This window comes from Mustela nivalis (assembly GCF_964662115.1).
Source record: "Mustela nivalis genome assembly, chromosome: 2".
Taxonomy (NCBI): Eukaryota; Metazoa; Chordata; class Mammalia; order Carnivora; family Mustelidae; genus Mustela; species Mustela nivalis.
In genome coordinates, this window is record NC_139021.1 from 3,408,554 (window position 1) to 3,434,958 (window position 26,405).

Consider the following 26,405-nt stretch of genomic DNA (forward strand, 5'->3'; position numbering starts at 1 on the left):
AAGTTGAAGTGTAATTGATGTAATAGCCTATTCGTTTCAGGTGTACATCAGAGGGAGTTGATTTTTTAAAAAATATACATTAGCGGGGGCGCCTGGGTGGCTCAGTGGGTTAAGCCGCTGCCTTCGGCTCAGGTCATGATCTCAGGGTCCTGGGATCGAGTCCTGCGTCGGGCTCTCTGCTCAGCGGGGAGCCTGCTTCCTCCTCTCTCTCTGCCTACTTGTGATCTCTCTGTCAAATAAATAAAATCTTTAAAAAAATATATACATTAGCGGGTGATCCCCATGATGGGTCTAGTTACCATCTGTCATCACAGTTGGGGCAATGTTACCGTGTTCCCTGTGCATACGTGACATCCTTGTGACTTATTTATCTCACAACTGGAAGTTGAGTTCCTGAAGGGTGAAGACTGTCAACTTTTTTCCCCACAACGCTGGCAAGTGACAGATGCTGAACAGATGCTTTGGAGGGCAATAAGCAGGGAGCCCAGGCTCCGCGTCCGCCACACCTGGCTTCTAGCTGGGGCTGTGCTGCTGAGTCACCGAGTGCTAAGTGGCCGGAGGTGGATTTTGCTTCTGTGAACTACGTTCCCTTACCCAGAGAACAGGTATAGCGACGTGTCCTTTTGTAGGGTGAAGTGAGGATTCTTCGGGGGCCTAGCATGGTGTCTGAGGAGAATTAAAGCTGATGGCTCTGACATGCGTGGAGTAGGGGACAGTCCCACTGCAGCTTCACCTGTGTCCCCCGCCCCCGCCACCTCCATCGTGGTTTTTAGACCTCGCAAACTGAGTGTCCTGATACGGCGTCAACTTATTAAAACAGCAACCGAAGAGAATTCATACAGTAAATTGTTTCTAATAAACTGCTTTTAAAAAGTGATCTAAAATTCACCTTTGGGTCATTTTTTTGTTTTGGAATCTGTTTGGTTCCATTACTGCTTGGTTCTAGCCTCTTTGCAGAATCTTGCTCTTTGCTGCTGCGTTGGTTCCTCCATTGAAGAGATTTGCCACGTGCTGGTCTTAGCGACTCCCAAGAAGCTCACACAGACGTGCATGTGCGCCGGTGGGGTGCGGGACGGTGCCCTCGGCCTCGGACCTGGGCCCTCGGGAAGCCCGCAGTAAGAGCTGCTGGTGCGAGTTAGGGGGCTCGTGGCCAACTCCGCACTGTGTTTCAGGTTGAGTGTGTATTCTTTTCTGGGGCATTTCTTGCCCCTCTCTCTGGTCCTCCCTGTAAAGCTGGGACAGACCGACTGAGGAGCCGGTCTCCAGAGGAGCAGGCCTGGGGCCAGGTGCATTCACTCTCCTGCCCTGCCTTACCTTCGGAGCCCTTGACTGTCTGCGGAGTATTGCCCGGTTCGCCAAGTGTCTCCTTCGCTGGCAGTGATGTGCACCTTCTGTCAGGTAAGCATGAGGTTTTGTTCGCTGCTGTGCTGTGCCCTGAGTGTCTTTTTATTCAAATGTAATTAATACAAATGTCACGTACAATATAAGGATGCGATGATCCTGTCTCAGCGCTCATCAAGACAGGTGTGCTCTTCCTCCCCATCACCCCCCGCCGGCCCTCTGGCCAGCACCAGTATGTTCTCTGAATTTAAGAGTCTGGTTTTCTCTTGTTTCCTAAATTCCACTTATGAGTAAAATCCTACGGTATTTGTCTTTTTCTGTCTTATTTCACTTAACATAAGATCCGCTGGTCCATCCATGTTGTTGAAAATGGTGAGATTTTATTCTCTCTGACGGCTGGTGTTCCACTGCACACCACTGCCTCTTCTGCATCTGTTCATCTGTGGATGGGCCCTTGGGTTGCTTCCGTGTCTTGGCTATTGTGAATAGCTGCGGTAAACATAGGGGTGTTTTTGTTTTCTTTGGGTAAATATCCAGCAATGGAGTTATTGGATCATATGGTGGTATTTGTGTTGATGATTTTTTGCGGAGCCTCAGCACCCCATCCTGTTTCTCAGAGTTGCTGTTTGCATGTGCCAGTTTGCATTCCCATCCACAGCGCCTGAGGGTTCCTTGCTCGCCACATCCTTGCCAACACTTGTTGGCTCTTGTGTTCCTGATTTTAGCCATGCTGACGGGTGTGAGGTGGTATCTCGTTGTGGTTCGAACTGTATTTCTCCGATGATTAGTGCTGTTGGGTATTTTTTCATATGTCTTGGCCATCTGGATGTCTTCTTGGAAAAATGTCTATTCATGTCTTTTGCCCATTTTAATTGGGTTGTTTGTTTTTTTGGGGGGAGGTTAAGTTACATTAGTCTTTTGTGTGTTTTGGATATTGACCGCTTACCAGATATATAATTTGCAAATATCTTCTCCCATTCAGTAGGTTGCCCTTTTGTCATGGTTTCCTTCATGAAGCCTTTTTATTTTGATGTAGGCCCAATAAATTCAATTTTGCTTTTGTTTCCCTTGCCTTAGGAGACACATCTAGAAAAATGTTCCTATGGCTCATATAAAAAAAAAATTAATGTTTTCTTCTAGCTGTTTTTTGCCTATGTTTTATGGTTTCAAGCCTCATAGTTAGGTCTTTGGTCCATTTTGAATTTATTTTTGTGTACGGTGTGAGAAAGTGGTCTAGTTTAATTCTGTACATGCAGCTGTCCGGCTTTCCCAGTGCACTTGTTGAGGAGACTGTCTTTTCCCCATTGGATGTTCTTTCCTGCTTTGTTGAAAATTAATTAACTGTATAGTTGTGGGTTTATTTCTGGGCTCTCTGTTCTGTTTCATTTATTTATGTGTGTTTTTGTGCCAGTACCATAATGTTTTGATTACTACAGCTTTGTAGTGTATCTTGAAATTTGAGACTGTGGTGTCTCTAGCAAGTTTCTTTTTCAAGATTGCTTTGGCTATTCACGGTCTTTTGTGTTCCATACAAATTTGAGGAAGACTTGTTCTAGTTCTGTGAAATAGGTTGTTGGTATTTTAATAGAGATTGCATTAAATCTTTAGGTTGCTCTGGATGGTACAGGCATTTTAACAATATTGGTTCTTCTAATTCATGAACGTGAAATGTCTTTCCATTTGCTTGTCATGTTCAGTTTCTTTCCTCAAAGTCTTACAGTTTGGGGGGTAGGCCTTTTACCTCCGTGGTTAAGTTTCCTTCTAGGTATTTTATTTTTGGTGTAGTTGTGAGTAGGATTGTTTTTCTTAATTTCTCTTTCTGCTGCTTCATTGTAAGGATAGAAATGCAATAGATTTCTGTGTATTAATTTTGCATCCTACAACCTTACTGAATTCATTTATCAGTTCTAATTTTTTTTGGTGGAGCTCTTAGGGTTTTGTATGTTTAGTATTGTGTCCTCTGCAGATAGCGGAAGTTTTACTTCTTTCTTATTGCTTTCATACTGCTGTGAACTGTCGCCAGGGGACACAGTCCCCGAGGGAGTGGGCAGACAGACCAGCACTGCGTGAGGTCAGTACAGGGTGAAACACGAGCCCAGAAGGAGTCTGGGAAAATTCATTTATTTTTAAGAGTGGACATTGATTATACTTGTAATCAAAAGTAATTGTTGAACGCAGATCAAAACCACAGTTGGTGCCACCTCACACCCACTAGGACCGCTGTTATCAGGAAGATGGAAAGCGAGTGTTGGGTGAGGATGTGATGTCGGGCCCTCCTTACCTGGCTCGTGGGGGTGTCTGCAGTGCGGACTGCTCTAGAGGACAGTCCGATCGTTCCTCACAGAGTTGGTTACCTGGTCCCCCGCAGCTCCACTCCTGGGTTCACCTAAAAACCGGGAAGAGGCATCCCAGCAGATGCCTGGGCACGCGTGGTCACAGTGGCCAAAACCAAGTGGGCGAGTGGATGAAACTGGTGTGCTGCCTGCACAGGGGACTGTGGACACCTGCTGCAACACAGATGGCCCTTGAAAACATGCTGCGTGAAGGAACAGGACTGCATTTACACGAACTCCCCAGAATAGCTAAATCCCCGAAGACGGGGTGCACATGGGCAGTGTGTGAGGCGCAGGGCCGCTGGTCTGAGGAGCAGCTGCTTAGTGGGTGGGTGGGAGGCTTTGTTTTGGGGTGAGGAGAGGTCGGATGGCGTGTCGGTGGTGCAGTGTACCGTGAATGCGCTAAATGCCCCTGACGCACTCATTTTAAAATGGTTCCTTTTGCATCAAGTCGAATTCACTTCCATAAAAAAGTTACTGAAAATGTTTAAGTCCCCATAACCACTTGGAAGGGCTGGTCTGAATGCTGAGGTCCGCGAGTGCGCAGGCGGCCGCTGTCTTTGTCGGTTAGGCTGGTGGTGGATCTGCTAGCAGGAGCCGAGACGCGCCCCTTCAGGAGCGGGAGTGAGGCCCGCGCTCCGTCTCACCTCCTTCCCGCCACCCCGCAGCCCGAGGCCTCCTCTCCTGCACCTGCCGCCTGCGCTTGTGCAAACCCGCCCCCTCCGCTCTGGCTGGGGCAGCCTTCCTGCTGCCACGGGTCTACCCGGAGCAGAGCGCTGCTGGGAAAGGGAACCTTGGCCTCTCAGCGAGTCACGGAGGGATGGCAGACGTCCCTGTGTGATACAGCTTCCCAGCAGAAGTACTGGGTCAGCCTGTGTGTGGCCTTTCACTTTGGAAAGAAAGAGAAATACGTATCTGTGGTTTCTGGAATATTGCCTTTCATGCCTGGCTTCAGTCCTGATTTTCCACTTTTCTTTGAGGTGGTTCTGTTCCCATACCTTCATGATTCTGTAGATTCAGCGAGCCCGAAATGGAAGCTGTCTTGACACCAGGCAGGCCTAGGTTTGAGGCCCACGAGAGGCTCTGCGGAGCTGGGCCACTGACCATGGCTCAGCACTGTGGTTTCCAGCCACACAGAGTGACAGCCACGAGGCCCGTCCTAGGGGGGCTCTGAGGGTCAGGGAGCTGGTGCAGGCAGAGTGCACGCTGGGTTTTGGTGGGTGGGGGGGCGTGGGTGCAGGGTAGCTCCTGGTTTCTTGCCCATCCCCTTACTAAACCACTCCCCGTGGTCTGTGAAATCTTCAAGAAAACCTTTGATACAACTGTGTGTCCTTCACGTCATCGGGCATGTCACCGTTGGGTCCCTAGAGGCTTAGCTTTCTGCTTGCACCTGTGGGACATTGCTGTTGACCTTGGCCTGTACCCCACCTTGAACCTGACTTGAGTTCTAAGTCCCAGATTCGTCCCCCAGATCGTGGCCTTGGGTGACCTCGTATCGCTGTGAAAGTAAAGGCGGCTGGGAGCAAACACGTGGTCTGATTGAGTCCCCTGCCTGTACTGTCCTCGGTGGTGTGACGGTGACATGGTGGCCTGGGGTCTATGTGAGCCAAATAGCAGTTATCCTTAACGGGAGACTGGGGACGCGTTGCTGCACTCTAGCTGTTGAGCGGAGGAGACACCTGCTCCTGGCTGAGCTGGGAGAGGTTTTGGGTGACCTGTCCAGCTCAGGCTCCGTCCCGGGCTCCGTAATGAAAGCCACCGTTCCTTCCCTGGGCAGGAGGCGGTAGGCACATGTGGGGGAAGGCAGACTGGTGGGCGAAGTCCTTGGGGCAGGCCTCGATCTGGCCCTGCTGCCCCGCTGAGCCTGCCCTCCGCCTCACTGCACATGGCCTTCGGGGCCTCAGCCCGACGTCCGTCATTGGAGTGGCTTGTCACCCAGGTCACCAGGCAGCAGAGTCCTGCCCTGGGAACTGTAGCCTTACGGCTCTGGTCTCGTCTGTGCTGCCACTGTGTGTGTTCCTGGGCCTTTCCCTGTGTGTCTGCAGTCCTGCCCTCCCTTCCGCGAACTCTGGGCCCGGAAGGCAAGGACACCGCGATTCTGCAGGTGTCACACCGGCACATTCTGTTCCCGACTCTGCACGCTGGGCTCTGCCGCCCGCCTGCTGTGACCTCAGGGTGGGGGTGGGGGGTCGCTTCAGCTCCAGGAGCTCGGTGTCCTCATTTGTGCCTCGGGGACTGCAGGACCCGTGCCCCGGAGCGGATGTCAGGACCGGGTCTGCCCGTCCTGGCACGGCTCGTGCTCCACCGTAAGCACCTGCTGCCGCCGTCCGGAGGTGCGGCCTCCCTCCCTGCAGGGCCGGCTCACCTGCGCTTGGCCTTGCGGCCAGGTGTGGCAGGTCAGGTGTGCGGTGTGGGCTCGCTGTTCTGGGGCTCCCGGGAGACAAGGGGAGGAGCCCGGGCTGCCAGTGGCTGTGCAGGGAGATGGTCGTGAACCAGGTGTCAGGCAGGGATGGGAAAGGAGGCGTCCGAAGGAGAAAGCAGCAGGGTGTGGCGGAGGAGGAGACGGATGTGGTAGGTCTGTCCTGGGTTCCCCCAGACACCAAGTCATGTCCCTGGGCCTTGAGGGCAGTAGCTGCTTGTTAGACAGGTCCAGGGCTCGGGACAAGTCTGAGCCAGAGCAGGAGACGCGACCGTGAGGAGCAGGTGGGGGAGAGCACAGGGCATTTGGGGAGCCATCCTGCTGGAGGGGGTGCCGCGGGTCTGGGTCCACAGTGTCTGCAGTGGGGGGGGGGCGTGGGGAGCAGCTCAGCGAGGGTTGGATGCGGCGGGGCGGTGTGTGGAAGCCGAGGGTCATCAGAGCAGACGAAACTGTTAATGGCACGTAGTTCTGGGAGGAGAAATGGGGCAAGTGTCCCCCGAATCTGTCAGCGTGGCAGCTGTTGGCAACCTTGGGAAGTCTGGTATGGGAGGTTTTCGCAGAGCGTACAGGTGGGCAGAAGCCGGATCGTGAGGTGCTTCAGAGCCATGGGGAGACCAGCAGCGAGCGGACACTTGTTGCTCTGTCGCGGGGTCCGGTGATAAGACGTCGGAGAAACGAGGCAGAAGCAGGAAGCGGGTCTTGTGCAGGTTTGTGTCCCCGCGGCCCAGAGCCAGCCCGGCTGCGGGAGGTGCGTGGGACTCGTCTGTCCCACACTCTGGAGGGGAGACCAGCGAGTTCCTCTTTCTCACTTGCGCTTCTTGTTCTCTCTGGAGGTTAAAGGTAGCAGCTCTTCATCTGAGGTGATTTTATTAGCTGAGGTAGTTTGGGTTTCTCCAGAAATGTCTCTTTGTTAATTAAACCTAAAGTTTCTAATAGGATTTCTAAGTCCATTCCCATTTGACAGTCCTTTTTTTGGGCCTGGAGCTAATGGGCTTTTGCTTGACGTTGCTCCTTGACCTTGGAACTGCTAATTATAGTCTCATCTCTCTCTCTGTCTCTCCCCCAACCCTTGATTTTCCCTTTAAGATGCAATTTATTGAAACAAAGAGTATGACATTTAATGGGAATTTTGGTGTGTTTCTAAGTATAGTCAGATTGACGTGATTTTAGGACTTAAATGGCCCCTAAAACGTCAGCTTCTGTGTGAGACACACAGCGTGGTTTTCTGAACCCGCTGGTCCCGCTGCCTGCCACCCTTGCCATCGCGAGTGACATTACTCATTTGGTGTTTCATTCATTCATTCATTCATGTGTTGGCTCATCTGGCCCCGAGATGGTGTCAGGCGTCAGTGTCCCTGTCAGAAAGTGGCCAGAACAGCCTGTAGGAAACCGGAGGCTCGGTCTACCCCCCGACCGGCGGCCGCTGTCCCCATCTGAGTACGCCCCGGGTTCAGGACTCCAGCCTGGGTTCTGGCCTTAGAAGAGGTCAGTCTGTCTCCAAGGAGCTTACCCCCTAAGTTAGAACCTGACGGTTTGACTCAGGGAGTCATGGTCAAGTGGATGGGTGTGGTGTATGGTGGGGGCGGGATGTGGTGAGCGTCTCAGGGCAGGCCGCACCCGTGCCCGCCGTCAGCACGCCGTCCTCGCCTACATAGTTCCGACCCTGTTTAACCGTTTTACTTAGTTTGAAAGTTAGGGTAACAAATACATAACCTCAAACTCACCATTTTAATCACTTTTCAGTGTGCAATTCAGTGGCATTGAGGTCATTCACAGTGTCATGCGTCCACTTCCGCCGCCCGTCCCCAGGCCTTCGTGCTTCTGATTCTCCCGTCCTCCCGCAACTGAGTGGCCCGGCAGCGGTGGCCAGGCTGCGTGGAGTGTATGGGTCACTCTTAGTCCTTACCTGTTCTGGGACGCCTGTGCGTGATGCCTGGACTTAGGAGTACAGATCAGAGAAGACGGGTCCAGTGTCTCCAGAAGTCCGATTAATACGGGGGACCAGGGGGCGCCTGGGTGGCTCAGTGGGTTGGGCCGCTGCCTTCGGCTCGGGTCGTGATCTCAGGGTCCTGGGATCGAGTCCCGCGTCGGGCTCTCTGCTCAGCAGGGAGCCTGCTTCCCTTCCTCTCTCTCTGCCTGCCTCTCCATCTACTTGTGATTTCTCTCTGTCAAATAAATAAATAAAATCTTAAAAAAAAAAAAAAACGGGGGACCAGGACTGGCCGAGGTGACAGCGTGTGGAAGAGTCTTCTACGCAGGGAAGCGGCAGGGTAGCTGGGGAAAGATGGGCTGAGCGTGGCAGCAGCCGGGGTGGTGGAGGCAGGGGTTGTGGCTGGAAAGAAGATGGATGGCAAGGAAGGCTGCTCCCATAGTCTTCATTCAGGTCTTCCTCCGGGAGCCGACTGAGCGCTCCAGTCCTTCTTGATTATACGTGGGGTCTCCAGGGTACTTGGGGTCCGCAGGCACAGTGGAGTCTACAGATGAGGTGGGGCCCGCAGGTGCACTCGGGTCCGCAGGTGCAGTGCAGTACTTGGGTTCCGCAGGTGCAGTGCAGTACTTGGGGTCTGCAAGTGCAGTGTGGTCTGCAGGTGCAGTGCAGTACTTGGGCTCCACAGGTGTAGTGGGGCCCGCAGGCGCACTCGGGTCCACAGGTGCACTCGGGTCCGCAGGTGCAGTGCAGTACTTGGGGTCTGCAGGTGCAGTGTGGTCTGCAGGTGCAGTGCAGTACTTGGGGTCCGCAGTTGCAGTGTGGTCCGCAGGTGCAGTGCAGTACTTGGGGTCCGCAGGTGCAGTGTGGTCCGCAGGTGCAGTGCAGTACTTGGGGTCCGCAGGTGCAGTGTGGTCCGCAGGTGCAGTGCAGTACTTGGGGTCCGCAGGTGCAGTGTGGTCCGCAGGTGCAGTGCAGTACTTGGGGTCCGCAGGTGCAGTGTGGTCCGCAGGTGCAGTGCAGTACTTGGGGTCCGCAGGTGCAGTGTGGTCCGCAGGTGCAGTGCAGTACTTGGGGTCCGCAGGTGCAGTGTGGTCCGCAGGTGCAGTGCAGTACTTGGGGTCCGCAGGTGCAGTGTGGTCCGCAGGTGCAGTGCAGTACTTGGGGTCCGCAGGTGCAGTGTGGTCCGCAGGTGCAGTGCAGTACTTGGGGTCCGCAGGTGCAGTGTGGTCCGCAGGTGCAGTGCAGTACTTGGGGTCCGCAGGTGCAGTGTGGTCCGCAGGTGCAGTGCAGTACTTGGGGTCCGCAGGTGCAGTGTGGTCCGCAGGTGCAGTGCAGTACTTGGGGTCTGCAGTTGCTCTTGGGTCCGCAGGTGCATTTGATCCGCAGGTACAGTGTAGTAGTTGGCGTCCGCAGGTGCAGTGGGGTCTGCAGGTGCAGCATGGTAAGTGCTGGCACTTACGGACTGACAGGCGCACTGTGTCACGTAGTGGGACTGGTATCATGAGGTACGGACATCTGGGAAGGGCTGGAGGGACGCCTCTGTCCAGAACAGGTGAGCTAGGGGGTGTGGAGAGATCTGTCAAGTCCTCACTGTTGGACCTCCTGCACTTGGCCCAGGGGGGCTGCTGGGGGTCAGGAACCAGGCTTTCTGGGTTCGTGTCTCGGTGTGTGTGCCTGCTCTGGACCATGTCTCATTGTGTCCTGGCCGCCCGTTTGATCCGATCCTGGTCTGTAACCTCCGACCTCGTGCTGCTCAGGTGTGGATCAGGAGCCTGTTGTGGCCTCGTGGTGGCCCAGTGGTGGCCCAGTGGCATGGCTGAGTGAACAGTTACGTCTGAGGCAGGAGGACCAGGGACCCTCTGCTCCTTGCTGTGTTTCTGAGCGGCGGCCTCTACTCGGTGAGCAGGGCTGAGACTGACGCCAAGGGTCGCGCGGGCGGAGCACACTTCTGCAGGTGCCTGGGGCACAGCCCGCAGCCGGTGTGCCTCAGATGGCCCTGAGCCACAGAGGACTTGCTGAACGGAAGAGTTCGGGAGGGCTGAGGCGGCTGGTCTCAGAGGAAGTCCAGCTGGGCTCCCGCGGGCTCCTCAGGTGTGGGCAGTGACATGTTTATGCCGTCCATTGTCAAGCAGGGACGGGATGGCCCCATGTGACTCAGTGGGACTGCGAACGGGCACGGACACTGCCACGGCGCACTTGCGCGTGCCGGCACTGGGTGCTCACACTGCATTGGCAGCAGCCCCCGATGTCCTCTCCCAGCTCGGGAGAGCCCGTTTCTCTGGACTCTGCTCCCGGTCGCTGGCCGGTTCGCCGGGGCTTTAGGAAGAAGCGGCCAGTCCGGCAGGCCCCGGCCCGTGTTGCAGTTCCGCGTGTGAGCACACGGGGGTGCCCGTTCTCAGCGGACGCTTCTCCCTGCTGGCCCTGGGCTCCTGTAGGAAGGCGGGTTTGGAAATAGCTAGAGGTGCGCTCCCCTTTCCGCGTTTACAGGTAACGCTGGAGTTTCTTTGGATTTGCAGAGCGAGAGACCTGTCTCCTTCTTCCTTTAGCTGAATGGCTTGGGTGAGACGCAGGAGTTCCGGGTTCACCGGTGAAGTTCTGCTTTATTTAAAGCGCAGGCCCTCCTCTTCCTTGCCTAATACCCCTTACCGCAGACGTGACTCGGAGGCAGGCGGGAGGCAAGCCAGCCTTTGCAGGGAAGTAGGTCGCCGGGCGGCTGGGAAACGTGTTGTGTAGGGGAGAGGTCATCTTGGACGAGAACTGGGTGAACACTGAGAGATGCACCGCTGCAAGCGAGCACTGTGCCAGCGGCACCAGCGCACAGAGGAGGCTGAGGTCCTGCCCTCGGGGACCTGCATGCACTCTAGCAGGCCCTGGGGAGCGGGCGGTGATGAGTACAGGCAGGTATTTTAGATCCTAAGTGTCTTGAGATGTATGGGGAAGAAGGAGAAGGACAGGACAGAGAGGCTGGAGAGCTCTGTGTGAATGGGGCCGGGGGGTTCCCGCCCAGCCTGGCTCCCCACTTCCTGGTTCTGGGGTCCACGGGACATCAGGCTTCAATGGGGACAGGGACTGGGGCGTGGTCACTGCGGCCTCTCGAGTGCCCGGGACTTCATGCCTGTGCAACAGTAGGTGCTTTTGTGATGTGTGTTGAAGAAATCAGCCAATGAATTTGGGGCAAGTTGCCTGACTTCCATGAGGGGTAGTTTGTTAAGTTGTAAAATCATAGGAAGTGGGAAGGTGGTCCTTGCATAAAGGTTTAGGGGAAGAAATGTAGGAGAACAGCTCAGTACAGTAATTGGCATGTGCTAGATGCTTGCAATGTGACCGCCGCTTTCTTGGGACAGTTGGCCTGTGGCAGCTGCAGAGCGGATCAGCTGGCAAGATCGGAGTGGGGGGTCCTGAGTTATCAGCTGTAGTTTCCCTTAGAAGCAAAGTGTTTATCAAAGAAATACTGCATTTAGTAAAAATGTATATGTCTCTTATTTCTACTGCACCAAAACCCATAAACTCTGTGACTTAAAACAACACACACTTTTTTTTTCTTATTTCATATAATACCTTTAAAAATTTTTTTAATTTTATTTTTTTCAGTGTTCCAAGATTCATTGTTTATGCACCACACCCAGTGCTCCACACAGTACGTGCCCTCCTGATACCCACCACCAGGCACACCCATCCCTCCTCCCCCTCCAAAACCCTCAGTTCGTTTCTCAGAGTCCACTGTCTCCCATGGTTCGTCTCCCCCTCCAACTTCCCCCACCTCACTTCTCCTCTCCATCTCCCCATGTCCTCCGTGTTATGCCTTATGCCCCACAAATAAGTGAAACCATATGATAATTGACTCTCTCTGCTTGACTTATTTCACTCAGCATAATCTCCTCCAGTCCTGTCCATGTTGCTACAAAAGTTGGGTATTCATCCTTTCTGATGGAGGCATCATACTCCATAGTGTATATGGACCACATCTTCCTTATCCATTCGCCCGTTGAAGGGCATCTTGGCTCTTTCTGTAGTTTGGCGACCGTGGCCATTGCTGCTATGAACATTGGGGTATAAGTGGCCCTTCTTTTCACTACATCTGTATCTTTGGGGTAAATACCTAGTAGTGCAATTGCAGGGTCATAGGGAAGCTCTATTTTTAATTTCTTAAGGAATCTCCACACTGTTTTGCAGAGTGGCACTCACTTATTGTATTACATTTCTTGGGGCCAGAAGACTCATCAAATGAAACTAAAGGCCTGCCTTCCTTCTGGAGGCTTCCAGGGAAGGTCTGCTTGCCTGCCAGTTCCACCTTCTATACACGGTAACTTTCCGTGGCTCCCAGCTGCCTCCTCCCCCTGGGAAGTCTGTGCTGGTGTCTCTTCAGCGATCTCTGGCCCACCTGCCTCCCTCCTTCCCTTCAGAAGGTCCCTTGTGATCCCTCTGGGTGATCTCCTTATGCCGGGACCCTTAACTGGATCCCATCCGCAAAGGGCTTTTTACCTGTAAGGGACCGCATTGGTAGCTTCTGGGGACAAGCAGTGGGCATAATCTGCCCTATCACAGTGTGCAAATGTTTTGACCCCAAAATACCGTTTTTACTTTAAGAAACAGAAATGGCCTAGTGCACAAAGATGTGTATATTAGGTCATTTGTCCTGGCATTATTTATAACACCGGACTTAATCATGAGCAATATGGACGTCCAGTAATAGGCAGTTAGTTAACAAAATTAGGATATCCGTATGATAGAGGACATTAAAAAAGAAGATCTAGAAGGACCTGTTAACATGCAAAGATACCATGATTAAGTGATTAAAGGTGTTAGCAAACCGTATGAACGATAGGATCCCATTCGTAGAGATCCCCGCCGTCGTGCGTGTGTGTGCATAGAAAAGACCCGAAGAATATATGCCAAGATGTGCACAAGGCTTATTTCTGTGTTTGGAGATTACAGGTGATTTCTTTTTACTTTTCCGTGTTTACTCATGTTTTGACAGTGAAATGTTATAAAAAGAACCCATTGGGTTTTTGTTTGTTTTTTAAGAAAAACTACTGAATTGAGTGAAAAAGAATTTTATGATCTAATGCAGGTTTGGCATCTGAAGTCGGACTTTGAACTGGATTTTTGTTTGAACTGAGTCTTTACACCCAAGTCGGCTGGCGGCCGTCTTCCTTGGCTGCCGCGGGGCCCGTGGCGTCTAGCTCTTCGCGCGCTCATCCTGTCCCCCACGGACGGTGGCAGCTCAGCCCGTCCCTCATCTGCGCCGAGAGGAGCAGGAAGGCTTTTGAAGAGAAAAGGAGGGCCTTTCCACCCGGGCCGTGGGATAATGGTTTTATGGCCCTTTTATTGGAGGTGCTTTCCTTCCATAGTGACATTTTTGTCAGTTCTTTCTGCTTTTCACATTTTATTGTTAAAAAAGATTTTATTTATTTATTTGACAGAGAAGACACTGCGAGGGAGGGAACACAAGCAGGGGGAGGGGGAGAAGCAGGCTTCCTGCCGAGCGGGGAGCCCGATGCAGGGCTCGATCCTGGGGCTCTGGGGTCATGACCTGAGCGGAAGGCGGGCACTTAACTGACTGAGCCACCCAGGCACCCCTCATATTTAAAAAAAAAACCTTGACATGTTTTCTCAGCCATGTCTCTGTTCCAGAGGTCTGCGACAGCCCCCACATTGTAGCGGGGGCTGTGCTCTGTTCTTGGAAGTACGACGTGAAGATGGCCCGCGTCTGTCCATCCTTCTGAGGCTGCGGCCGCACCCCCTGTGGCGTGCGGAGGGCACGATCCAGCAGAGCCCTGTTCTTCATTGACCTTCCTCCAGGCTCCTGCTGTGGGGATAGGCTGTTTGCAGATTTCTTTCAAGAAATTGTGTGTGTGTGTGTGTTTCCTTGCATGCTAGAAGAAAGAAAATAAGTCTTTAATTACAAAATAATTTGACAGTATTTTTGCTTGTGTTGCCAACAGAAGTTTCATGTAGCCCTCGGGGTCCGCCTTTCGTTCAAACCTCTGGTAGGCCTGTGCGGGAAGCCGTACTGTGTCCATTTCTCGGGGCAGACGTTGAAGTTTAGTCCGTTAGGTGATGGCGTGGGAGTTGCACAGCTGGTGAGTGGCCAGGTTGGACTGCGGGTCCCGGGCTCCTTGCTCTGGGGACAGCGCTGCCGGAGGCTTGGCTATGGGAAACAGGCGATGGCCGGTGTTGAGGGCCTCGTGTTGCCAGGCCGGCTCCCAGGACACCCAACAGACCCTCACAATCATCCTGTTGGTGTCGAGTTTTATTCTTAGGCTTTGGCAAACGATGAGCCAAAGCTCAGAGAGGGAGGGAGAGTGTCGCCCATCACACAGCCGGTGATTGATGAGTGACGGATGATGATGCATGGGCAGGGAGGGGATTGCTGCTTGGTCCTGGCCGGTGATGGGGGCTCAGGTTCCTCTGCACACGGACATCGCAGCTTCTGCACCCCGGTCCCTCCTTCTGGGCCTCCCTAGGCGTGCAGCAGAGACCCGAACGCAGAGCAGGCGTCCCCCTTGTCTCAGCCTTTCTGTCCTTAAGTTAAGTAGTCCCCGTTTAGAAAGCCGTCCTGGTCTTACCACGTGTTTACTAGTGAGAATGTTGGCCCCTGTAAACTGTGGCCCCTGGAACCCACCTCCCAGGGAGGGCGTCCCCATAACGAGGTAACTGCCGCACGCTCCCCACTGAGCAGAGGAGGCCTCCCATCCGTGTGGGGCCCGCAGTCCAGTGGGGGCCATCTGTCAGCGGTCTAAGGACTCCGCTCGGACCTTGGACGTAGAGAGTGGGGCCCGAGAAGGGAGAGCCCTTTCTCCGTGATCGTTGCAACGAGTGGAGACTTTGGGTGTGTCTGTCACTGAAATCCGTACTGAGGCCCTCTCCCATGCCGGCCGCGCCAGACAGCTGCCGGCGGAGCACACAGGCCTTCTCTCGGGGCTGGCGGCGCACACACATCGTGCTCCCATTCACGTGAGGGTGTCCTCTTAAACAAAGAAAAAGTGTGATTCTGTGAGGCTGTAGACGGGGCGTCAGACAAGGCGCTCTCAGGAGGTGCCACGGTCCGGAAGGAGGAGTGCGAGCCGGAGAAGGCGATCCGGGCCGCGCGCTGAGGGCCGAGCTAGGACGGGCTGGGAAGCTGGAGTGGCGGTTGGGGAGCCCGGGACCTGCAGCCCTGGAGGCCGCTTGAACTTCGGTGCTGGTCATCATGGTAACGGGGAGCCTCTGCAGGGTTGCAGGTGGGGGAGGGAGAGGCCGGCTCCCCAGCTCCTGCGTGGGGTGTGGTGTTTGGAGGGGGCCGGTGTTGACACAGGGATCCGTCCGGAGGCTGTTGCACTTGACGGGGGGCATCAGTGGTGGCTTGGGGTGAGGGGAGCAAAGAGCCAGAGAGAAATGCCTGGGTCCCCCTGGTGATGGAGCGTGTGAAGAGAGGAGACGGGTGTTGGGATGATGGTGGGGGTCCTGCTGAGCGGGGGGTTGGAGGAGAGCGATCTTCTCTTTCTCTTGCAGCAGAGCAGGGTAGACTGTTGTGAGTTCAGGCCTAGACTTGGAGCAGCGGTGCCTTTGACAGCTGTATAAACAGATTTACGCGGAGCTCAAAGGTGATGTTTGAGCTGACTCTTGAAAAAAAGATTGCATGGTTTCCAGGTGAACAGTAGGCAAGGACAGGCAGGGCGGGCCAGTGTGGACAGTGTGTGTAAGGGAGCGTGGGGAGACTGGACGGAGTGCTGGTGTTAGGGGAGCTGTGCCTGGTGGGGGGTTGAACCGGGTGTGCAGCGGAGATGGGAGAGTAGGCAGGGCGTGGGAACCTTCTATGCCATGTTAGGAAATTGGAACGTCATCCTAAAGGCCACTAGCAGCTAGTAGAGGGCTTTTAGCAATTGTTATAATCAAGTTTATACTTCAGAAAAATCACTGGCAGTCACGTGAAAGGCTGATTTGGTGAGTCATTCGTTGACTCGTTGGTTTCCCCGCGCATCTGTTGCACGCTCTGTGCGCAGCACGTGTTAGAGACTAAGGTCAAGGCAGAGACCATACTTGAATGAGTTGGTTGTCTGTGGGGGAAGAGAGACCCAGAAGCATAAAATTATATTCAGTGTGGTAATTGTGAGGATACCCCTGTGTGTAGAGTACTAGCATAGAACAAGGGGAGCTCACCTAGACGTGTTCAGAGATTAGACAAAGTTTTAAACAAATTGTAGAGGACATAGATGGTCATAGAAATTGCATTCCAGGTACGGGATAGAAAGTACAGAATCAAGGAAGAAGTGGCGGAGTACGTTAGGAGACCTCCTTTACTCCTTTTTTTTTTTTTGTCAGAAGGTAAAGAGCAAAGGGCAAGTGGTGGGAGGTAAGGATGGCCTGGACGTCAGCGTCTGCTCGACTAAGAAAGCTGTGGCATGGTCACGTTTGCCTGTTGGAGCGATCATTCCACAGCTGTGGGGAGAACGGATTTGCAGAAAGGGCCTGTGAGGGCTCCTTCAAAGGACCCACACTCCCTAGCCCCAAAACCTCATTAGGAGTGGAATGGAACTCTCTTAAGTGGATAAAGACCATTGGTTGCAAAACCCGCTGACATCATGCCCAGTGGTGAAAGGCTAAAGCCTCTCCCCCTGAGATCTGGAATGAAGTGTGGATGCCCACGCGCCATTCTTACTGAATATTGTGCAAGTAGTTCTAGCTAGTTAATTGGGCCAGGAGGCGAAATCAAAATCATCCACGATAGAAAGGAAGTAAAAACGCACGTCTGTTTGCAGAGAACATGATGTAGAAGTAAATTCACCAAACTCTCTTAGAACTAGTACGTGCAGTAAGGTTGCAGGATATAAGATCTGTATACAAAATCAGTTGTATTAGTAAATAATTAAAATGAACAAGAGGAAATTGAGAATATAATTCTTTTCATAATATTAAAACTTAATTAGGAATAAAATAAGCAAAAACGTACAGGGCTTGTGTGCTGAACACTACAAAGCATCACAGAAGTTCTGGAAGGACCGAGTAATAGAAAGACATCCTGCGTCTACAGGATGGAAGGCTTCGTGCTGTCGGGACGGCAGCACCGCCCAGCCTGGTGCACAGATCCCTTGCAGTCCCATCAAACCCCCTGCTGGGTTCTTTGCAGAAATCGAGCTGATCCCAAAATGCATGTTTTTCTAGCACGAGTTCCTGGGGGAATGGCTTCACTCAGACATAGCTAACTTAATAAGTGGTTGACAGGTGTGAGGCCTGACAGTGTCTCAGGCCTTATTCTAAGCCTCTGACCTATATTCAAGAGGTGATCTTTGTAAGCCTGCAAGTCCACACTGGTGGGTGAGGAAGTGGGAAGGAAGTAGCCCTTGTTAATGTCACATGGCCGGAAACAGGGGAGCCAGGGTTCCAATCCCATCGTTCTGGTCCTGCAGCCCATGGTCTTGACCCTGACTGAATGCTGCTTCTTTCCCCAGTGAGACGGAGGATATGAGAGCATGGGGGACATTCTGGCACGTGGGACATTCTGAGCTAGAGGCTCCTGGGCGTGGAGGAGTCGGTGCTCAGCAGGCGGCTGTCCTCACATCTGGAAGCTGGGGGGGAAGGCTTGGCTCTGATCAGGACCCGAGCTTCATCTCCATGAGGACAGTGTTGTCACTGTGGTTGGGAGAAGGTAGTGAGAAGAGAAGGTGGCTGACGTCAGACTCATGTCACAGGAACGAGAGACTAAAGGTCAGGGTCCAACTGGCCTCTTAACGAAATTTGTATGCAGAAGTCCTAACCCCGGACCTCAGACTGCGACCTTATTTGGACACAGCTTTGATAGAGACAGTCCAGGGACAGCGAGGTCCGGAGGACGGGCCCCAACCCCGGTGGCTGGTATCCTTATTGGAAGGGAAGCTTGGAGAGTGATGTGCTCACACGGAGCGCGTGTGCAAGTGCTCGGACAGCCGTCTTCAAGCCAAGGAGAGGCCTTGGAAGGAGCCACCCCTGCAGATGCTTCTGTCTCAAAATTCCAGGCCCAGGATTAGGAGATGAGAAGTTTCTCTTGTCTCAGCCACCTGGTTTGGGTGCTTTACTCTGGCAGCACCCGAGGGCTAGTGCAGGAAGGAAGAATGTCCGGCAGGAGGGATTATCCACAGTGTCAAGTGCATCGAGGACAGAACCCAGACCCGCCTACCTGGTCCGAGCCGCTCCCAGTGCCTGAGATGGGAGTCTCCCGTGCAGGCCTGCTTTGCCGTTCTCGTGACCCGAGGTGACATCCCCTGCTGCGTCGCACTCTGGTCCCTCCAGAGTCAGAGTGGGAGCCTCAGGGTCCCCTCGATCCCGTCACTGGCTGTCAGTCTCAGCCTCTCCTAAGCTGTCCTCGTGCGGTCGAGTGTTTGCAGACCAGATGCGGGAGTTGCATGAGTCCTTGTTAATGTCCTCTTGCTGGTTTTGATCTCTGACACTCGCTTGCAGTTTCAGCTCTCCTGTCCTTCGGGGAAGCTTTCCCTGGAGACTTGTGGTATCCCCAGAACTGAAAGAGATTTGCTTATTTTGTGCTTATCTAAGGGACTAAAAGAGAAACAACCTGCAGGAGACAGCAGTGAAGGGGGCGGTGCAGAGGGCAGCACCCCTGCGCCCGGGGTCCGGTGGGAAGGTCGGCTTCTCTTGGTCCTGGGGCAGGACCATCCCCAACAGCCCTTAATCCGGCTTCTTGATTGCTCAGGAGGCGCCTCCTCTGCCCCGCCCCCTTCAGTGTGGGCTGGCTGCTTCCCCAGCCGGCTCCCCCTCCTCTTGGTCTGTGTCTGGTGCTCCCCTTCTTCTCCTGGTTCCCCTTCCCGCCTGCGTGTCTCAGCGGGTCTTCCAGCTGACGGCCTCGCCCCGGCTCGCGTGCACCCCGCCATCTCTGGGCTTCCGCGTCCTATAAAAGGAGGCAATAATGATAGTGCGGATGCGAGGCTGTGGGAATGATCGAACGAGGTCGTACCAGTCGAGAATTTCTTGGCAGTCGTGCCTGGCACACTGAAGCCCTCCGCACACTTTCCCGTTATTACGACCACTGTGCCACCTCCCTCACCGGCACTGAGCGTCTTTGGAGCCCGCCTGCCCACGTGTCTCACGGTGCCTCACCACTGCACGGCGGGCTGCAAGGGTTAAACTCTGGCCGGGCAGCTCTCCCGTTGCCTCTTCTCACCTGGGTTCCTCAGGTGCTGTGCGTGAGCCTGTGCGCGTGTGTGCGCGTGTGCGCGGACCGTGTGCCAGAGCGTCCTCATGCTGCTTCCTTGGGGCTCACGTTTGTGCTTCGCGTCCTTGGTGAAGTGGCGCAGACACTGGGATGAGATGAGCAGGGGGTTAACCAGGGTTTGCCAGCCGCCTTGAAGATGATGATTGATTTACATTTTAACCGGCCACAGCCCTCGTGCGGGGCATCCGCTCCGCACGTCCCAGCTGAACACTGGGAAGCCCAGTTGCCAGTCCGAGGGAGCCGCGGTCTTACTCTGAGTCCTGCGGAACCCGGAGTTACTTAGAACTCCCTGGGCGGTCAGAATTGGCTTGTCACTGAGGGCCCTGCTGACCAGGCCCGTGACCCCAGTGCTTGCTGTCTGCATGGAGACCAGAGCAAAGTGGGGGGCCCCCCGGGGGTGACCGCGCCATTGCTCTCAGGAGTGTGAGCGCGACCGGGCCTGCCCCCAGAAGGTGCCTTCATGTGTTACGTTCTTAGCTCCACCAGACACCCTGGTTTAGCATAGCGAAGTACAGACTGAAAGTGTAAGAGGTTTTCCTCTGTCCTGTGTCTGTTCTAGATGCAGGGACTTAGCAAGAGAGCCACTCCCAAATGGGCTAACTGCTTCCGGAAACCTCATCAGGAGGACAGGGCTGGAGATGGTGTCTGCAGATTAGCAGTTTGCAGTTCTGACAAGATGTGCACAGATTGCAACAGTAATGGAAGAACTGAGCACAGAATGAGAGTAGCTCTGTCTGTGTGGTTCATTGTGTCATTCGTCGTGGGCTCAGAACTCCAAAGTACCTGTTCCAGGAAGCCCTCATGCCTTCTGTCGCGAGGAGTGTTGCTGGGTACGCGTCTCTACACAAGTTGTCTCAAGTTTTTTCCGAGCTTCAGCAAGAGAGCTGGAGCCCAGGCAGGCCTCCGAAAGGAAGGCTTTTTTGGAGCCCCTTCTGGGGCTGGGGTGAGGGTCGGGGCAGACGTGAGGCTCTCGGTGAGAGCTCGTGGCCGTGGCTGTCGGGCAGCGGGATTCTCACTATGCCGAGGCTCGGTGCGCACGGCTGACGGCGTCGCGTGGCATTAAAGGTCGCCAGGCAGAAAGAACTAGGTGATAAAGTCCTCAAGCTTCTTCTTAAGTCCTGAGCCAGGAAGCACATTGGGGTAACTGTTGCCCTGACAACAGAAAACGTGGCATAGAAACCACTGCCGGGTAGTATGGCCGAGTCTGGAAGCCGGGTATGGACGTCTGGTGAAAGTGGATAATTCCTGTGGTTGGTGAGTGGAAGTTAACTGTGGACGTCCGGGGTCCCGAGGGACGGAACTGTTTCATCACCGTGGTCTGGAGCCATAAATATGGCGTACTGGGGGGTACCTGACCCCCTCGAGCAGTCTGGGTATTTTCTTCTCTCCCTGCCCACACTCCCCTTGTGCAGCTGATGGCGGTGTGGCCCGTTCCTATGCCCACTTGAGGATGAGCTCCCGAGGGCAGGCCTCGGCTGTCTCGTTCATTGCCACACCCCCGAACCAGCACCCGGCACACGGTAGGGTCCCAATGAACAGTCCCGCATGAGTGAGTGAATGCGTGGATGCGTGGCTGCTTTCCCTGCTGATTGAGAGCCCCTCAGCAGAGGTGTGTGCCTTCTTAAATTCCTTCTCCATGGCTGATTTTGAGAATCAAATGAAATAATACATAGAGGATGCTTCTAAAACCGTGCAGCGTTGCTGGCGATGTAGCCGTGTGAGTGTGTGCGCACGCACATATACCTTCAATCAGTGTAATTATGCTCATTTAGGACAGAGTGGTGTTTGTGCTTAAGATGAAAATGACTCCGATAATGTTTGAAAGTTCAGATTTATTCTTTGATTCCTCATCATCCTGCCATGAAGTTATCAGGCTATAAATAAATATTATGACTCTTATGACAAAGGAATTGAAACAGTGCTTCTTCCCTGACACTGCCAACTTATCTTTACAGTGTTAGCCCGTGTGACTTGGTGTCTCCTTGAATTATTGATTATGCTTTGCTGTCTCCCGCCCAGAATAGGGTATCAGCTGAGAAAGGGAGTTGTTTATAAGATGTGAGCTTCTCTGGGTAGGCTAAGAGCAGACGAGCTGCCCCCACTAAAGAGAATAATTCAAGTGTGCCTGAGTAAGAGGGGTGCATGGTTGGTGCAGGGGAGGGCTCCCCGTGTTCTTGTCCCAGCAAGCACTTAGGGTTCATGGGGTTTTCTGCTCAAGTTCATACAAACGTGGAGACTTTGCTGTGCAGTATTGCACGGTAGAGCAAAACATGGAACTGAGACCAAGAAGCATCAGTACAGAAAGAGTAACTTGATACCTGAATAGAAACAGAAGGAATCTTGTCTTTACGGAGTCCTTGTGTTACGTGATGGGTCAGCTCGGCACCTGCTGGGTTAGTTACCACAATCACACTGCAAGGTGAGTGTGCCCATCCCCAGGGTTTTCAAAACCGAGGCTTGTAGACCCTAAGTTGCCAAGGTTACAGTTTGGAAATGACAGGGAAGGGGTTTCAGAGCATGCTGTGGGGGAACTCTAAGAAGCCTATTAGGTGTTACTTGTTACAAAAGTATAAGAAGCATAGTGATAGGTAAGCACCATACCATTAAGATGGAAATAACAGTTTTGTAGGAATTTAAAAGCTCGAATTAATTACAAAATATCACAGTGCTGTTATTTAAAAATAGTTTTAAGTAGCTGTTGCTAGGAGTGTTCTGTAGTGGAGACCCATTGGCTTGAGTAGAAGTCGAGTTGAAACGTGTGTGGATATGAACATGGTCCCGTCCACGTGCCGGCTCTGCCCCTCCTGCACGTGCGCCTGGTACCGTGGACACCTGCTGCTGGGCACCGTGGACACCCGCTGCCGGGTACCGTGGATGCCCACTGCCGGGCACCTTGGACGCCGCTGCCAGAGCCTGAGCGTAGCATTTGGTTCTTCACTGAAGCCCATTTGGAGCGGCCGTGATAGGAGTGCGCAGACCAGGAGCCTGGTTTAGCGGCCGCCACAGCGCCTCGTGGCGACAGATGCTTCCGGCCGTGCGTGCTGCTGTCTACGGGGATGGTGAAGGGGTGCAGGAGTCCAGCACGTAGAAGAATGGGGCTGCTGGTGAATTGACGAAATACAGCCTTGTGAATTCTGCAGAGATATGGTATTTCCGGATACTTTCTCAAAAAAAAAAGGTGGTTTGGGTGAAAATTCGCCTACCATGTTGAACAGCCAGCCCCTCGTTATTCGGGTTGAACCCACTCTATGGCATGCCGGTGTCGTACGAACTTCCACACACATGGTCTCATTTTAGGTCATAAGTAGTGAGCTTCAGTGGGATTTTCCTTAAGGGAGAGATGGTGAGGACGGAATCCCAGTCGCGATGGTCCAGAGAAGGCCTGCTTTCTCTTTCCTTGCCAGCAAGGGGGCGTGGGCAATACCAGCAAAGATGTACAGGGAGAAAGCCAGAAATGCCTCTGTGAGTGAAAAAATTAGATAAACATTCCATTAAATAGAAAAAAAAATGAAGCAGTTAGCTGGGTTCTAGGTCCAAAAGCTTCACTGGTGGCTACGATTTTAGCACAATGCAAAAAACCTAAATAGAACAGTAGCAAATCAGACTGTGACAGGTATAAAAGGAGTAATATGTTACAACCAAGTAGATTTGTCTCAGAAATGCAAGGATGGTTCTAAGCCAGGAAGTCGTGTGACCTCTATCATACTAGCAAATCAGTTGAAGGGAAAATACAAAAATTTAATAGTTAAAGAAAAGATAAAACTCAACATATATTCATAATAACTCTTAATAAGCTAAGACTTTGATGGAGTGTTAGCTTGATTAAGGGCGTTTGTGAAAAATCTATAAGAAATATAAAGGTGAAACTTTAGACACATCTTAAGATGTGGTAAGAAAAGATTAAACACATAAGAGTTATGGAATTATATGGGAGAAACAAAACTCCGGATGGGGGATTGTCTATGTGGAAAATTCAGGAGACTGTGGATAGACTATTAGAATCCGGGAGATTGTTTTCTTGAATTAAAGTGAAAAAAAAAATAGCCTCTCTCTGTAGCAATAAAAGCCCAATCAGAAGATACGACTTGGAATGTTCACATTCATAGTAAAATCCAACAGTGTGTGCAAGACCTTTATGAAGAGTGTCCCAAAACACGCAAGTAGACCCGATGAGAGAGCATGTGACACACGTGCAGGGGGAAGGCTCGATGTGCTGAGGGTGTTGGCTGGCCCCTGGCCTGTGGAGTACCTGTGATTCCCGGCAGAGTTCCAGCAGGAGGTTCAGAATCGACTTGACATGCTGATTTTAGAATTCATGGAGAAGGAGGAGCCAAGAGGAGCCAGGAAGAGAGTGACCAAGAGTGGAGTCTTTTACCCTATGAGACAACAAGGCTTGTGACGCTAGAGTAATTAGGAGCATCTGATAGATGTACAGGCAGGGATAGACCGATGGAGGCAAATAGAAAGCCCCGGTCAAGTTGGTAGGTATCGGGAAATTGGACATGCCTTACTTCATTAATTCTACGAAATACCTCTGTTTTATGGCTGAACTACAATTTCCTCTTATTTATGATGTTTTATAATTGTTGTCAGCCAGATGGCAGACCTAACATGGTTTTTTAAGAACCTTCTGAGAAGAATTTCAGAACTGATGGAATGCAGAGTGGCAGGGAGATGTCGTAAAGCTGTGGGAGAAAGGAAGACCCTTTTCATAAAGGGCGCTGGCACGTTCGGTCACACATACGGGAGGAGCCCTGGGACACCGTGACCGAGATCAGTCTCGGAACGGATAAGCACTCCAGGAGGAAAAAACTGCATGTTTGCGGTTCTAGAAGATCGTGTTGGGGGCGACCCTGGGGCCGGGCCGGGGTCCTTCACCCAGCTCCCCGGGGCACACACCGGAAGGGCGGAGCCTGGCCAGCTGGATTACAGCCCGGTCTTACAGCATCCTGCAGAGAGGGATGTGAGCGGGAGTTCAAGCTGAGTCCCACGTATCTTATGACATGTTTTGTGTTGTTCGGTCTGTACGATAGATCCCAAGTGACGAACAAGTTAAGGAGACAGAGGGAGAGGGAATCCTGAGAGGGGGAGATGCTGTCAGCAGCCTTAACCAACAAAGGACTAGACCGTACGAGGGGTTATCACGGGTGCTTGGCTCTGGAAGCAGCAGTTAGGCACATGGGCAGTGGAGCCGAGCAGGCCTGGGTCTGGGAGAAGCCTGAGCCCGCTTAGGCGTGCAAACGCTCCTGCTGGGTCCCGCTTTGTCTCACAGGTGCCTGTGCACCGCCCCGTGATCGAACAGTTAGTCACGCTCTTGTCGGTACCGCTGGAGGAAATGCACACATTTGTGGAGTCGCAGCCCCCCCCCCCCCCCCCCCCCCGCCGTGTGCCCGGCTTCATGGCTCCGCACAGGCCTTCGCGCCCTCCTGACATCACACTCATCGTGCGCTTCGTCTTGGTCCGTTGCCTGCTCTCCAGGAGGTGCTGGTTTGTCTGCTCGCGCGCTCATGTCTTCAGCGGGTTTAGCACGGTGACTGGCACAGGGTTGTCTGCTGAGTCAGTGGATAGATGGATGGAGGTGACAGGGACAGGTCCACATTCCTAAAACCTGGACTCGTTAGAATGGGAAGATCGAAACCGCAAACGCTGTAGTGCCAGAAATGGCACGGCTGTGGCAGGACCAGCGCTCTTGCATCGTTCGGCCCAAGTATAAATCTGGGTGCCGTTTGGCACTCCGTTTGGCACTTGGAGTGAAGTTGAGGTGGGAGTATTTTCCTCTTCCCAGCACCGTTGGGGAAGCCACTGCTGACGAGAGCCCGCATGTGTGCAGACGGGCACCCTTCAATAGAATGTGGCGCATCCACGCGCTGCGGTGCCACCCAGGGGTTAGTATGACGGAAGTACATAAAAGTCTATCCGGTGGTTCATTCTTGACAGTAAGTTTCAGAACAAAGGGATTTGCATGACTACATTTCCACCGTGTTTAAAAACATGTAGGACATTTACATGCATGTAATAAGCCTCTGAAAATACATGTGAATAACACACATCAATTTCAGGATGGTTGTTTCCTCTGAGCGGGAAGGCAGGGGCACGTAGGGGCTCTACGCAGGTCAGTATGTAGGCAAATATGTGAGATTTTTCCGGCCCTGCAGGTTTGGGTCCGTGAATGATGGTTACGTGTTTCATCCCACACCTGTCAGCCCGTGGATTCTTCACATCCTGTCCTTTTGCCTGTCTTCCTCCTGAGGAAGTCCGACACGAAAGATACAGTTGACTCAGTGCAGTCTCGTCCTGCCTTCCCACTCTGGAGCAAACTGGTCTCTGTCTTGACTGTGGTGTTTGTCGTTCTGAAGCCTTTCAGGTTGGCTGTGGGGTTAGTTGGTTCTGGGGGTGTAGGGTGCTGGGAGGGGCCTGTCTAGAAGTAAGTGTGTGTGTGTGTGTGTGTGTGTGTGTGTGTGTAGCATGTATACGGGCACACTGTGCATGATCAGGGTCTACTCACCAGCAGCCACTGCTCAGTGGCACCACGTCCCTGTTGGATTCATCTATGGTGTCAGGGTGAGCTCTGCAAATCCTACACTTGTGTCTGAATTCCTGTAGTGAGTGAGTGAGTTTGGTTCTGGGGGTTTACGAGACTTCTGCTCTCCTGGTTCACCTCTCCCCATCCTAAAAAGGAACATGACCTGAGCTCACTGTATCTGCCAAGCTTCTGAGCACCGTGGAGGCGTGGCTGGACAGGCCTTGGGTATGGGGTGGGGTATCCAGCCCCACTGTGCTGTGGCCCAGAGCGGGGTGGGGGGGCAGATAACTAGACGCAGTACTGCTTCATCTCTTGCCTCAGACTGATGGAATGATGGGGGATTGTGACCGGTGAGACCACAACTGGAGGCCCCACAGCTGAGCCTGGGCAGCGGTTCTACTCTCTGTTTGTGTCTTTGGGTCCCGGACAGAGCTACAGCCACTCAGCCGCTCACTGCGCGAACACCTGCTCCTTGGACATGTAGGAGGGTGTCCAAGAGGGGGTGCCAGCCCTGCCTTCCAGAGGGTTCTACTCCGTGGGAACAGGGAGGTGCAGGAGAAAAGCTCAGAAGCTGAGCCCGGCCAGGCATCTGTCTGTGCTCTCTCAGCAGCCCTCTGATCTGGGCACTTCATCACCCCTTCCTGTATAAGTGAGGAGAGGAAGGCTTGGAGAGG

At 53.2% G+C, this 26,405-nt stretch overlaps 1 protein-coding gene and 1 long non-coding RNA gene across 3 annotated transcripts in view; both read left to right on the top strand.

Moving 5' to 3' along the window:
* Nucleotides 1-26,405, top strand: part of TRAPPC9 (trafficking protein particle complex subunit 9) — a 491,769-nt gene that overhangs the window by 201,789 nt on the left and 263,575 nt on the right. The window lies entirely within an intron of this gene.
* On the top strand, nt 16,304-22,945 carry LOC309858939. Its single transcript, XR_014308451.1, has 2 exons — nt 16,304-17,710; nt 19,445-22,945. It is a non-coding gene; the product is annotated as an uncharacterized lncRNA (long non-coding RNA).